Source organism: Coenobita brevimanus, chromosome 113 (genome assembly GCF_032717465.1).
Source record: "Coenobita brevimanus isolate Jiangsu-jjx chromosome 113, ASM3271746v2, whole genome shotgun sequence".
Taxonomy (NCBI): Eukaryota; Metazoa; Arthropoda; class Malacostraca; order Decapoda; family Coenobitidae; genus Coenobita; species Coenobita brevimanus.
Window position 1 is genome coordinate 4,388,441 of NC_137066.1, and position 13,512 is coordinate 4,401,952.

The 13,512-nt window shown below is 42.2% G+C and overlaps 1 pseudogene; it reads right to left on the minus strand.

Annotated features, from left to right (window-relative positions):
* Nucleotides 1-11,384: 11,384 nt before the first annotated feature.
* Nucleotides 11,385-11,502, minus strand: LOC145418359 (5S ribosomal RNA; annotated as a pseudogene).
* Between the last annotated feature and the right edge of the window lie 2,010 nt (nucleotides 11,503-13,512).

The following is a 13,512-nucleotide window of genomic DNA, read 5'->3' on the forward strand; positions in this document are numbered from 1 at the left end:
CCAATAGGTCAGTCTGTATACTTTTGTCATCGTCTTTATCCACGTATATACACAGCCACCATTGTCTGTGTGTCTCTCTGTCTGTCTATATTCAGACTATCTAACCTATCTGTTTATAATCCAGTTCATCCCCCTGTATATCTACCCAATCTAAGGTGGGCACAATAATACTGCTCCTTGCATAATTAAAGTCTTGGTAAACTGATATGAATAACTTACGCTTTGAAGGTTAGAACCAATCCATTATTTTATTCCAGCTATCGACAGACGATTTTATTCAGCTGAGAGTGCGTCATAGTAGCCAGAGAGAGCTAATACTGTCACCATTAACCCTCTCATGACGGCAAAGCTCTAGAATTCCATTCCACCTAAAGCCAGACGATTTTATTAAACTAAGAGCAAATCATAGGACGCTGACACCGTTAAAATTACCCCTGGTTTTTACAGAATATATAGGATGGACGAAATGCAGAGATGTGGAAAAGTAGTGACAGACTGAATTTGGAAACAGCTTGGTGGAAGGAGAGAGAGAGAGAGAGAGAGAGAGAGAGAGAGAGGGTGCTTGTGTGTGTTACTCCTACGACATAATTAACTCACCACGGCAACAAAGATAACAGCTCTAAACAAGTTATCAGCCCGGATCTTCACAATGTAATGAGTGTTATTAGTTTATTTATTAGTTATCTATTTACCCCTTTATATAGTTTTGAGTGTTTGAGGATACATAAAAAGAAATTTATAACACACAAGAAACCTCGTATCATCACTGGAATTGAAACCTGGATCTGGGTCACGGATCAGGTCCCTCTTCATCTGTGCCCCTGAGGCTTCTGTTTAGTCCTTTCTTGTTTATTAATTACATAGGCATAGTTTACTTATCTTATTATTTAATATAGCTCGGGACGTTAAAATTGGAGAATCGGATATATATTTTTAAATGTATGTAAAGAGTTCCAGAATTGGTTCATCCTCCTCCTGATCATCATCATCATCATCATCAACGATATTGTCACTGTCATCTTACTGCTATCGTCTTTTTCATCATTATCATCTTAATTATAATCCTCATCCTTATCCTCATCCTCTTGACAACACTATCTCGATATGAGAGAGAGAGAGAGAGAGAGAGAGAGAGAGACTCCATAATTATATGTTGGACAGTAGTACCAGTACCATGGAACCACTGCAGTGATATAGTAACAAAAGGAACCCCGTGTCCAACGTTAAGAATGGAAACCTGGCTGTCAGTCCCTCCAGCAGATTCCTTCCTTCCTTGGCTGTCTGGGGTTCTGTCTAGTGAACCCCTTCAGTAGGCTACGAGAGGTGTTTCATGAGCTTATTAATGTTGAACACTGTCATCATGGAATAATTCTGGTAATACATACCAGAATGTGTAATATAGTACTGTGATGAACATACCCATTGCAACGAAAGAATGGTGTGTGTGGAAGACCTAACCATGTAAATAATGATGATGATGGCGATGATGATGATGATGATGATGATGATGGTATTAGAAGTTGCACAGCAGCAGTGGCAGTAGGAATAGTAGTCGCAGTTGTAGCATCACCATGATTTGTTTTTTCATTAAAGGATATAATAATTAATAAATTACTACTACTACTATGTGGTACGTGGGGGCGCTCACCATCCACTCACTTGATGTAGTGCTGCTCTCGGGTTTCTGCCCTTTCCTCTCCTCCATCCTTCTTTCCATCCATCCTCTTCTGTCTTTCTTTCCTTCATTCTTTCCTCTTTCTTCTGCCTGCAGGTGACTTTACACACCCTCTTGTGTCTTTCTTTCCCTCATTCTTTCCTCTTCCATCTGCCTGTGGGTGACTCTACACTGAGTGGCAAGCCAAATGGTTTCCTGTACACCAGGAAACCATTTACTACGCTGGGTGGTAACCATATAACCAAATTTTGGCGCCTGGTGGTTTAGTGGGTAATAAAGGTGCTCCAATCGGATTGAGCCGGTGAAGGTTTATATCCAAGGAATGGTTGGGGTTTATTCCTCATGTAGTGCCACTCAGGGAAGAGTGAGGCTTGTCACTCTCATCTCAAATGCCAGGACCAACTTTCCTAGTCCCGGGCTCCAATGCTTCTCATGGGGCAACGTAGGATTAGATGATGGATGGATGGATGGACTACTTCTACTACTACTACTATTACTGTTAATAATGATAATAATAATAATAATGCTGGTCACTTGGCTAGGGCTAAGCCAAGCCTAATAAATGGTGTGTTGGCATCCAAGGTAAAGGAATGTAAGACGTCATCACAGTGAACGGGTTAATGGACAAAGTTTACACCCTTAAGTAAGAGAAGTCTGTCCTAAGATGAACAAAGGCGTGTGGGGTTACCCAAGAGCAAATACAACACAATGTCATCCTACTGAAGCAGTTCAAAGCCAGGCAATGAACAATTGTATGCATATATTTCTGTGGACGTGTGTATGTGTGGGTTTGTGTTTACATGACTGTGATTGTATATGGGTATTTTTATGCGTTCGTTGCTATACATGTGTTTATGTGTGTCTGTTTGCTTGCGAATGCACGGGGGTGTGTTAACTTTCCATAAGGTGAGAGAGAGCAGTAATCAACGAAAGATAGTGAAACAAATTAGGATCTCAGCTTGCTAAAACGACTTATAAAAAGAAAGACGAAAGAAATCAAACACAAGTGGTTTCGATCTCGAGTCCTCACTAACGAGACCCAGTTATCTACCAGTGTTGGCTGCTGTGGCTTCTCTCTGTCGTATGTAACCAAAATCAATTAATCTGTCTTTCTGTACATCACTTCATGCAGTTCATCAATTTACTAACCAGTTTATTAGCCTGGCATTGTATCAACCAGACTGTTACCCTCCCTGCCTCACTATCCATCTGGCTATCCATCCATCCACCTGTCTGTGTCCATAAGATTTCAGTAAAATCTTTCCATCCGTCTGGGTTGGTGTCGTTTTTCTACTTCTTTGTTTTATTTTTCTTTTAATCATTGCTTCTATCTATCTATGTGTCTACGCATATACGATATTGCATATCTGGCTGTCTCCCTGTCTCTAACTTTCCGTCTGTCCACTCAACTACCCGTCACTCTATTTCTAATTTCGTCCTTCATTCAGTCTATTGTACAAGTTGGTCGCAGCATCTTCCTTCCATCCGTTAGTAAACCCATCAGTAAAGTCTTGACAAACTGATAAGAATAATAACTTTTTCAAGATCACAACTACTTTGCTGTTTGATTTCCCGCTAAGACCAGATGATTTTCTTCAGCAGAGCGAGTCATACTAGTCTGAGAGAAGTAATAACACCATTAACTTTTTCACGATCAGGATAACTCTAGCTTTGTGATGCAATTAATACCAGATGATTTTATTGATCAAAGAGCAAGTATAAGAGGCTGAGAGTGTCAATAAATGAAGTCAGTGAAGCAGTAACACAGTAATGAAATATACTGTAAACACTCTCAGGCTCGTAGGATTCACTCAGTTCAGTCACACCGGCTGCCGTTACCTGCAATAATGTAATAGAGTTGTCCTCACCGTGACAGGGTTAATGCTGCAAGGGAGAAAAAAAACCTCTGTGGCTCCTATAGCTCCCTCTCACCTGAATATAATCCTCTGGTGTCAGCTGGAATAGAACACTAGAGTTGTTCGCACGATGAGAGGGTTATTGACTAATATTTACACGCTCAAGCTTCTACGGCTTACTCTCAGCTGAATAAAATCGTCTGGCGTTACCTGGAATAAAATCATTGAGTTCTTCCAACCATGAGAGGGTTAACTTATAAAAAAAAGCCAATATTATTCAGGAATGGGATCGATTTCTGGTTCTCAGTCAGGGTTCCGGTTCCTGTGCCCTTCAGTACGATGACGTGGATTTAATTTTAGTCTTGCTATTACCAGAGGATTTTATTCCAGGATTTCATTGGAGTGGAGTAGTGAAAGAGTTGATTAAGGCCGTATCTAACTCCTCCAGCTGGAAATGTCTCTCCTCAGCTGAATAAAGTCATCTGGGAGTAGCAAGAATACAATGAAAAAGAAAGTTATCGGTGTGAAGGGGTTATTCCTGTCAGAGAGAGAGAGAGAGAGAGAGAGAGAGAGACAGAGAGAGAGAGACAGTGAGAGAAGCCTGGTGAATGCCCGCAGAGATCTGCGGTGCCCCTCGTTACTACTGATTAAGATGTTATTAAGTCCAAAGTGACAAATTTTAAAAAGTCGAAAAAAAAATATTTTAGCAAATTTTAGTGCGTCGCAATTTCCGATAATTTTGCACCCTTGCGACATGCGGGATGGCCAAAAAAATTTTTTCGTATTTTTCTGACACTCCCAGACATCATTCCGACCAAGTGCCAAAAGAATTAGGTCTATATTATTACCGATATCGTAATAGAAACGAAGTAAAGCACAGACAGACACACATATACACGGCTTGGCTTTATTATTTAGTCTAGTGGACAGCAGAAACCGGTGACACACCAAGGCAGGAAAAAAAAAAAAAAAAAAACGGTAGAACAATTAGTGGTTTCGATCCTGGGTGTCACTAACGAGATCCAGTTAGCTTCCTGAATTGTTTGTGGCGGCTTCTGGATATCTCCCTGGCTATCAATCGATATCTAACATTTAACCCGTCTATCTGTTTGTTTGTCTGACTGTTTATTTCAATATACCTACCTATATCCAACTGCTATTCAATGCAACCTCTGTCACTCAGTATACTGAATACTTTTTAGCTGCCTATCGGTCAGTTTCTCTCCGTTTTCGGGTTTTCTTTGTACTCGTTTATCTGTCATCTACCGGTATGTTTTTCTTTACCCATAAAAACACATATTCATTTACATACCCGTTTCTTTTTCACCCATAAACTCAACACCCACTCTTCCGCACAACTATCTTTTTTCCTACCCATAGGAATACCATCCACTCACCGAAATACCTATATTTGTCCAAGGGTACACCATCCATTCATGCAAATATCAATCTCTACCCATAAACAAACCATCCATTCATGCACATGCCAATCTTTACCCATAAACTCACCCTCCACTCATCCACATACCAATTATTGCCCATGAACACATCATCCACTCATCTACATGCCAATATTTATCCATATATAAACCATCCATTCATCCATATACCAATCTTTACCCAAATATACATCATCCACTCATCCACACACCCATAAACACAGCAACCACTCATCCAAGCACCCATCTATCCACCTGCCATCGTCCAATCCCAAAGTTCATCCCGGTGGGTAATTCCTCTGGTCCCTTAACCCCTTCAGTACGGTGACTACCTTTATGATATATTCTTGTTATCTGCAGGTTCCCTTCAACCTCTGTCTCTTCGCAGCACTGTTACATCTTTATCTCTTATCTGTCGTTACTTCAATGGTCACTATTCCTTTGAACTGTCTGCTAGCATCCCTCCACCTCTACGTCAGGAGCGTAGCACCCGCCTAGTAACAAACTGTCATCCCCTTTTTGTTCAACTCTCAAATGCAAGAGTTAACCGTCACTCCCAGTCCTTCATTTATGCAACAGGTAAACTCTGGAACTGTCGCTCTCTGTCTGTTTTTTCTACTTCCTATGATCTCCGGTCTCTCAAACTCAGTGTGTCCAGGCATGTCGAAATGATCGGATCGTGAATTTGGCTCTCTTGTGTACTGTTTTTTTTTTTTTCTTTTTTTTCTTGGAAGGAGCTGTTTGCGGGTTCCTAGCCTTTGGTTCCTTCTTCCTTGGATAAAATAAAAGGCTCAGGAAGGATGTCTTGAGCTGGAGGGGTTAGATACAGCCTTCATTAGTGCCTTCACTAATGACCCACTATGCTGAGCTGGAGGGTTAGATACAGCCTTCATTAGTGCCTTCATTACTGACCCACTATGCTGAGCTGGAGGGGTTAGATACAGCCTTCATTAGTGCCTTCACTACTGGCCCACTATGCTGAGCTGGAGGGGTTAGATACAGCCTTCATTAGTGCCTTCACTACTGGCCCACTATGCTGAGCTGAGTAAATTCATGATCATAGCAGGAATAATATATATAAAAAACGTCATTGTATTGATGGGTTACATATATTTGCCTGATCGTCCGTATGTTCAATGGTTGCAATGGCGAGTGATTTCCTTGCTTTGGCTTTTTGTTGTAATTCATTCTTTTGACACGGACCAAGAACAAAATGCAGGGGCAAGGTGTTGGAGTATAAATGAGGGAGGTTGGCGTGTTGTGTAACGAGTGGTTGTTACTGAATAGGGACAGAAGTTACTGGAGATCACGTGTGGGGAAGTAATTGTATGGAAATCCCGGAATGTGAAGGAGACCACATTGACCAAAAAGAGATTCAGTGGCAAGGTGGAAGAGGGATGGTACCGTGTTGTTAAGAAGGAGAGAAAGAATAAGAGAGAGAGAGAGAGAGAGAGAGAGAGAGAGAGAGAGAGAGAGAGAGAGAGAGAGAGAGAGAGAAATTTGGGGAGGGGGGCAGCAAATGAAAATCTGAACCACTGCATGATATGAAAAAGAAACCATTAAGGCTGAAAATGGTTTCGATCCCGGGTCCTCACTAACGAAACCTATCTAGGATAGGAAAACCTATCTATCTGTCTCCATGTTTATCACTTCATGCAGTTCATCATTTTACTAATCAGTTTATTAGTCTGGCATCTTATCAATCACACTGTTAGTCCCTGTTTTACTATCCATCTGTCTAACCAATAATCCAGCTGTCTGTCTATGTGTCCATCAGTTTTCAGTATAATCTTTCCATCCGTCTTTGTTGGTGTCGTTTTCTTATCTGTTTGTTCTGTTTTCTTTATATCGATCCAACTATGTATCCGTGGATCTGCACAAACGTGTTTACATATCTGGTTCTCTCTCTCTCTCTCTCTCTCTCTCTCTAGCCATCTATCAATCTCCTTACTATCTGCAGATCTGTCTATTTTTAATTCAGTCTTTCTATCAATCTATTATACAAGGTGGCCACAGCAACTACATTCCATCCATTAATAAAGCCTTGATAAATTGATAGGAAAAATATCTCTTTCATGATCACAGCCACTCTAATAAGTTAATTACCTCTTACACAAGACAATTTTATTCAGCAGAGAAAGTCATATCAGCCTACGAGAGGTAATAACACCATTAACCTTTTCACGATCAGGATAACTCTAGCTCTGTATTGCAACTAACACCAGACGATTTCATTGATCAGAGACCAAGTATAAGAGGCTGAGAGTGTCAATAAATGAAGTCAGTGAAGCAGTAACACAGTAATGAAATATACTGTAAACACTCTCAGGCTGGTAGGATTCACTCAGTTCAGTCAAACCGGCTGCCGTTACCTGCAATAATGTAATAGAGTTGTCCCCACCGTGACAGGGTTAATGCTGCAAGGGAGAAAAAACATCTGTGGCTCCTATAGCTCACTCTCACCTGAATATAATCCTCTGGTGTCAGCTGGAATAGAATACTAGAGTTGTTCGCGCGATGAGAGGGTTAATGACTAATATTTACACGCCCAAGCTCCTACGGCTAACTCTCAGCTGATTAAAATCGTCTGGCGTTACATGCAATAAAATAATTGAGTTATTCCAACCATGAGAGGGTTAACTTATAAATAAAGCCACTATTATTCAGGAATGGGATCGATATCTGGTTCTCAGTCAGGGTTCCGGTTCCTGTGCCCTTCAGTACGATGACGTGGATTTAATTTTAGTCTTGCTATTACCAGAGGATTTTATTCCAGGATTTCATTGGAGTGGAGTAGTGAAAGAGTTGATTAAGGCCGTATCAAACTCCTCCAGCTGGAAATGTCTCTCCTCAGCTGAATAAAGTCATCTGGGAGTAGCAAGAATACAATGAAAAAGAAAGTAATCGGTGTGAATGGGTTATTCCTGTCAGAGGGAGAGAGAGAGAGGGGGGGGGGACGAGAAACCAAAAACGTGGTAATTTTACTAACAAAAAAAAAAAATGATAAAATGAACTTGGGATATGATAAAAGAAACCTCATCATCGACCACTGGTTTCGATGCCGGGCCGTCACCATCCAGACCCAGTTCTCTACCAGTGTTGGCTGTTGTGGCTTCTGTCAGTAGTGTTATGTTGGGAAAACCTCTCTCTCTCTCTCCCTGTCTCCAAAGCGGCCACAACCGCAATACTTCAACCACAGGCAAAGCTTTTAATAAACTGACTGGGATTATTAGGTTTTTCATGATTACAGCGCCTCTAATCCTTTGCGTCAAGTAACGCAAGGCGATTTTATTCAGCTGAGAATGATCCGTATGAACCTGAGACTGTTGATCCTGCCACCAATATATCTCACATGGTCGGGATACCTCTTGCATTTAATACAACTTAGGACAGACAATGTTATGCAGCTTAGAATGACTCATAATAGCCTGAGAGTACTAACAGGATATCAAGTAACTGATCTAATCACTGGCCAATGCAAAATATTGTCAACTCAAACATCATTAATTCTCAGTCCATTGAATACAATGCTGTGGCGTTATCTGCAGTCCAATCCTATAATTGCCACGGCGATGACAGCGTTAACTTATAAATTTAGCCAATAGTATTCAGGAATGGGGATCGATATCTGGTTGTCAGGCAGCGCTCCGGTTCCTAACCCCTTCAGTACCATGACATTCTTTTTATTGTTGCTATTACCAGACTATTTTACTCAAGGATTTCCTCCGATTCCAGTAGTGAAGGAGTTGATTAAGGCCGTATCTAACTCCGCCACCTCCAAGTGTTTAACCTCAGCTGAATAAAGTTATCTGGGAGTAGCAAGAATACAAAGCAAAAGTATTCGTAGCCAAGGGGTTGTTCCTGTCAGAGAGAGAGAGAGAGAGAGAGAGAGAGAGAGAGAGAGAGAGAGAGAGAGAGAGAGAGAGAGAGATTACATGAAAGACTAGTGAAACGAAACAAAGAACAAAACAAAACCCAGAGTCATAAAAAGAAACCGTCTTCACTACTGATTCGACCCCAGGCCACACAATCCAGACCCAGTTATCTACCAGTGTTGGCTGTCGTGGTTTCTGTTCATCAGCCGTATTTTTCTGTCTACTTGAATATTTATCTCTCTGTCCAACCAACCCATGATTCGTCAATCTATGTCTCTGTTTACTCTTTCAGTGTATAATTTAACTTGTGATTCATGTATGCTGTACCTCTGTATGCTTTTTACTGTGTATCATTCTGTACAGCCGACAGTTGATGTATCACTCCGTCGTCAGACAGATAGAGAGAGAGAGAGAGAGAGAGAGAGAGAGAGACAGACAGACAGACAGACAGACTATGCATAAGACATGAGTCGACAGAAAAATGAAAAAAAGAAAAGGAGCCAAAGTGACAAAATGTAGTTTGAAATAAATAAAAGAAACCACTCAGACTCACGAGTTCGATCCCGGGCCTAACTAACCGGTCCCAGTTATCTACCTGTGTCGGCTGTACTGGTTTCTAGCTGTCTGCCTGCTTAGCTGGCTATTTCTCTCTTACTTCATCAGCCTATCATACTATACCATCATTAGCATCATCATCATCATTTTCGAGTTTCCCTCCACTGTATGACAGATCTCTGTCAACTTTCTCCACCTTGACGTATTTTTTTTTTTTTTTATGCGAGGAAGAAGGAACCAAAGGCCATGAGCCCGCAGTAACAGTTCCCTCCAAGAGAAAAACAAAATACAATAGAGAGCCAAATTCAAGATCCGATCATTTTGAGATGCCTGGACACACTGCGTTTGAAAGACTGGAGATCATAGGCAGGAGGAAATGCAGACAGAGGGAGACAGTTCCAGAGCTGACCTGTTGCATGAATGAAAGACTGGGAGTAACGGTTAACTCTTGCATTAGAGAGTTGGACAGAAAAGGGATGAGAGTTTGCTGCCAGACGGGTGCTACGCGCCCGTCGTAGAGGTGGAGGAATGCAAGCAGACAGTTCATAGGAGCAGTGACCATTAAAGTAGCGATAGAAAAGAGATAAAGATGCAACAGTGCGGCGAAGAGACAGAGGTTGAAGGGAGTCAGTAAGAGGAGGAGAGTTAATGAGACGAAAAGCCTTTGACTCCACCCTATTGAGAAGAGCTGTATGTGGGGAGCCTCCCCACACATGAGAGTTGTACTCCACACAGGGGCGGATAAAACCTCTGTATAGAGTCAACAATTGTGCAGGGGTAAAGAAAGAGAGGAGTCGGCTTAGCACACCCAATCTCTTGGAAGCAGATTTTACAAGAGATGTAATATGATCTTTCCAAGATAAGTCCCGAGTAAATGAAACCCCAAGCATGTTCAAGGATGATGCAGGATTAATTTGTTATTAGGATATGTTAATGTGGTTGTGGTCCTGGGTGGCTGTGTTGGTTATTTGTGGGAGAAGGAAGAGAGGAACTCTGAGAACGAGGTAACTGTATTCTTGTAAAGTAGATGTGAGTGTGCGTTGGATTAGCGTGAGTTCCTGATAAGTCCGTGTGCGGGTGCGTGTCCAGGGAGTGCATTGTGGACGAATGTGTGTGTGTGTGTGTGTGTGTGTGTGTGTTTTGGCTACACATAGAAGAGTCCGTGTGAGCTTTTTCTTGGTAGTTATTAAAAAGTAAGTACGTCAAAGGAGACGATGATAATGTAGGGAAGGTTATCCTTTATTGGTTGTTACACTACAGCAGAAGTGTTCAACCTTTTTTATCGCTTTGGCCCTGATCTCCCCCCCCCCCCTCTCCCATTTACTGCAGTCATCTTCTGGTTCAAGTGCACGTTAACCCAGTTGAATACAGGCTGAATTAGTACTTCTCATGCAATCCACCATCACCCTTTTGGTGGGATTTGGGCAAAGCTGAAGAACGTTTATACAAACAGGCAATGGTGCCAGGTATGGTGCCACCGCATGAAGTGTCCTCTTTGCACCTACCTTATTAGAAATGGAGAAAGGAGAATCCTGTTCTGCTTCTAATTAAACTAAATCAAATACATAAAAGCAGCTTAATAGTACACAATACAGTAAACATTTTGATATCGATGCTTTGTTGTTGATTCGCCAGAAAGGACAAAGCAGATCACAAGAGTATTTATTTTTTTCTGTATTTTAGCTTGAGAGGAAGCAACGCGGATTTTTTTTTTTCCATAGAAATATTTGTTCATGAACACCACTGGATCTCAAACACTGACACAAGAGAATTTATAAACACCACCAAATGGACAGAAATGCAGCCCTGTGTTTATAAATACCAACACATGGTCAATACACTACCAACCGGGGATCGGTAATATTCATTCATTCATTCATTGCCAGACGCCATGTATCCCAGATGGGGTGGCCAATGGCTTAGAGTTAATTGTTTTACAGGGAGTGGCACTAATCCTCCACCAACCCCACTTGACACGTAGGGATGCCAACAGCATCTGGTGTTCCCAGGAGGTCACCCATCCAAGTACTAACCAGACCCAACGTTACTTAACTTCGCTGATCGGACGGGAAGCGGTGTACTCAACGTGGTATATCACAAACATCCTTGCTTGGTTAAGAGCGCAAACACATGCTTATAAACATCACCATATAACTCTCTCTCTCTCTATTGCCAGACGCCTTATTCCCGTAAGGGGCTGCTACAAACAAATCGCCTCCATGTCTCCCTGTCCCCCGCCATTTCACTGCCCTGATCCCAGGTCACACACCCCTCGCTTATATACCTCTCCACTCCATCCTTCCATCTCATCCTTGGCCTCCCCCTCCCTTTCCCCCTCTCCACCTTACTCACATGCCCTTTTCTAGTCAGTCTCTCACTCTCTATCCTCTCCACATGGCCAAACTACCTCACTGTGTTTCTCCTAAATCTTCCTATCACATCCACATCCACGCCACAATGCTCCTTCACATCCTCATTTGTCAGTCTCTCTCCATGTGACTCCACATGGTCCTCTCAAATAACTCATTTCCACTGCTCTTCTCAATAGCGTGGTCGTAAAGTACTTGTAGGAGATAGGAAGGTCGGTTGTGGATCGTCGAAACACTGCCAGAATAAAGTCGTGAGACGTAGTATGGCTCGAACTTGTCGCTGCTTAGTAAGATGGTGTGTCGTCGGCTAGAGAGAATAGGTAGCTCTCTCTCTCTCTCTCTCTCTCTCTCTCTCTCTCTCTCTCTCTCTCTCTCTCTCTCTCTCTCTCTCTCTCTCTCTCTCTCTCTCTCTCTCTCTCTCTCTCTCTCTCTCTCTCTCTCTCTCTCTCTCTCTCTCTCTCTCTCTCTCTCTCTCTCTCTCTCTCTCTCTCTCTCTCTCTCTCTCTCTCTCTCTCTCTCTCTCTCTCTCTTTGTGTATCTTAAGTGAGGTGAGTTACAGAGCAACTCTGGGGTTATGAAGTTTATTGTACAGTTATATCGAATTGTGATTTACAGCATAACGTAGCGTGATGGCAAAGCCTCCTAGGTGACCCTATCTCCTGCCTCCGCCCTGATTGTGTTCTCGGGCCTTCTCTAACCCCTTCTGATCTGAAGGGAATCTCCCGACATTATATACAGCTTGAAGAAGAGGTGTGGTGTGATGCAGTGTTTGGTAGATTTCCATTCACATGGACTAAACAACTAGGACTTGTTATTCCACGTGTTTGAATACGTCATGAAATTCTTGGTCGTCTGGACTAATAATTGAGATACATCATATGTTTCTTGATGATCTGGGTCGACAAGATTGTGGATAGACATTATGTGGATTGACATTCCTAGTGCGAAGCTGTGTATGTCTCCAGCAGACACTACATCCTGTACATTGTGTTATGAGATATATACTAGTGCCTATATAATGTTTGCACTCTCTCTCTTGACTTCTGTCCCTTCAACAAGGTCCAAGCTTCACTTCCATACGTTAGGGTTGGAATCACAACACTGTCATGTGGTAACTTTTTCACTTTCATGCTCACTTCCCTGTTTCTTATCACTGCTTTCAAGGAACCAGCAACCTTTCTTCCTTGCTGTACCCTTTAAAGCACTTCACCCTCCAAACTTCCATCCTTACTCATCACACTACCCAAATACTTTAACGGACTCACATTTTCCAATTCTTCCTCATCGAACCTCATTGTACTTTCACTGACTTCACTTCTCTCGAAGACCGTAACGTTACTCTTCCCTACATTCACATTTAGATTCAGTTTCTTACACACTCTCCCAAACTCATCCACCAAGCCTTGCAGCTCTCCTTCGTCGTCACTTAACAACACAGTATCATCTGCAAACAACAGTACAGGGAGTTTCCAAACACTGCCCTCTCTCATTAGGGTCACTCTAACATCCACTGCCCTACCTTGTATCTCTTCTATAACCCCATCCATATACAAATTGAACAACCATGGAGACACGACACATCCCAGTTTCCGTCCAGCCTTCCAGTAGGAAAATTCCCTCAGTTCACTATCCACAAGCATTGCAGCCTTAGCACCCTCATACATGCTCTTCACAGCATTCAACAACTTCCCGTCTACTCCATATATTCTTAATACTTTCCACAATCCTTGTCTATGCACCCTA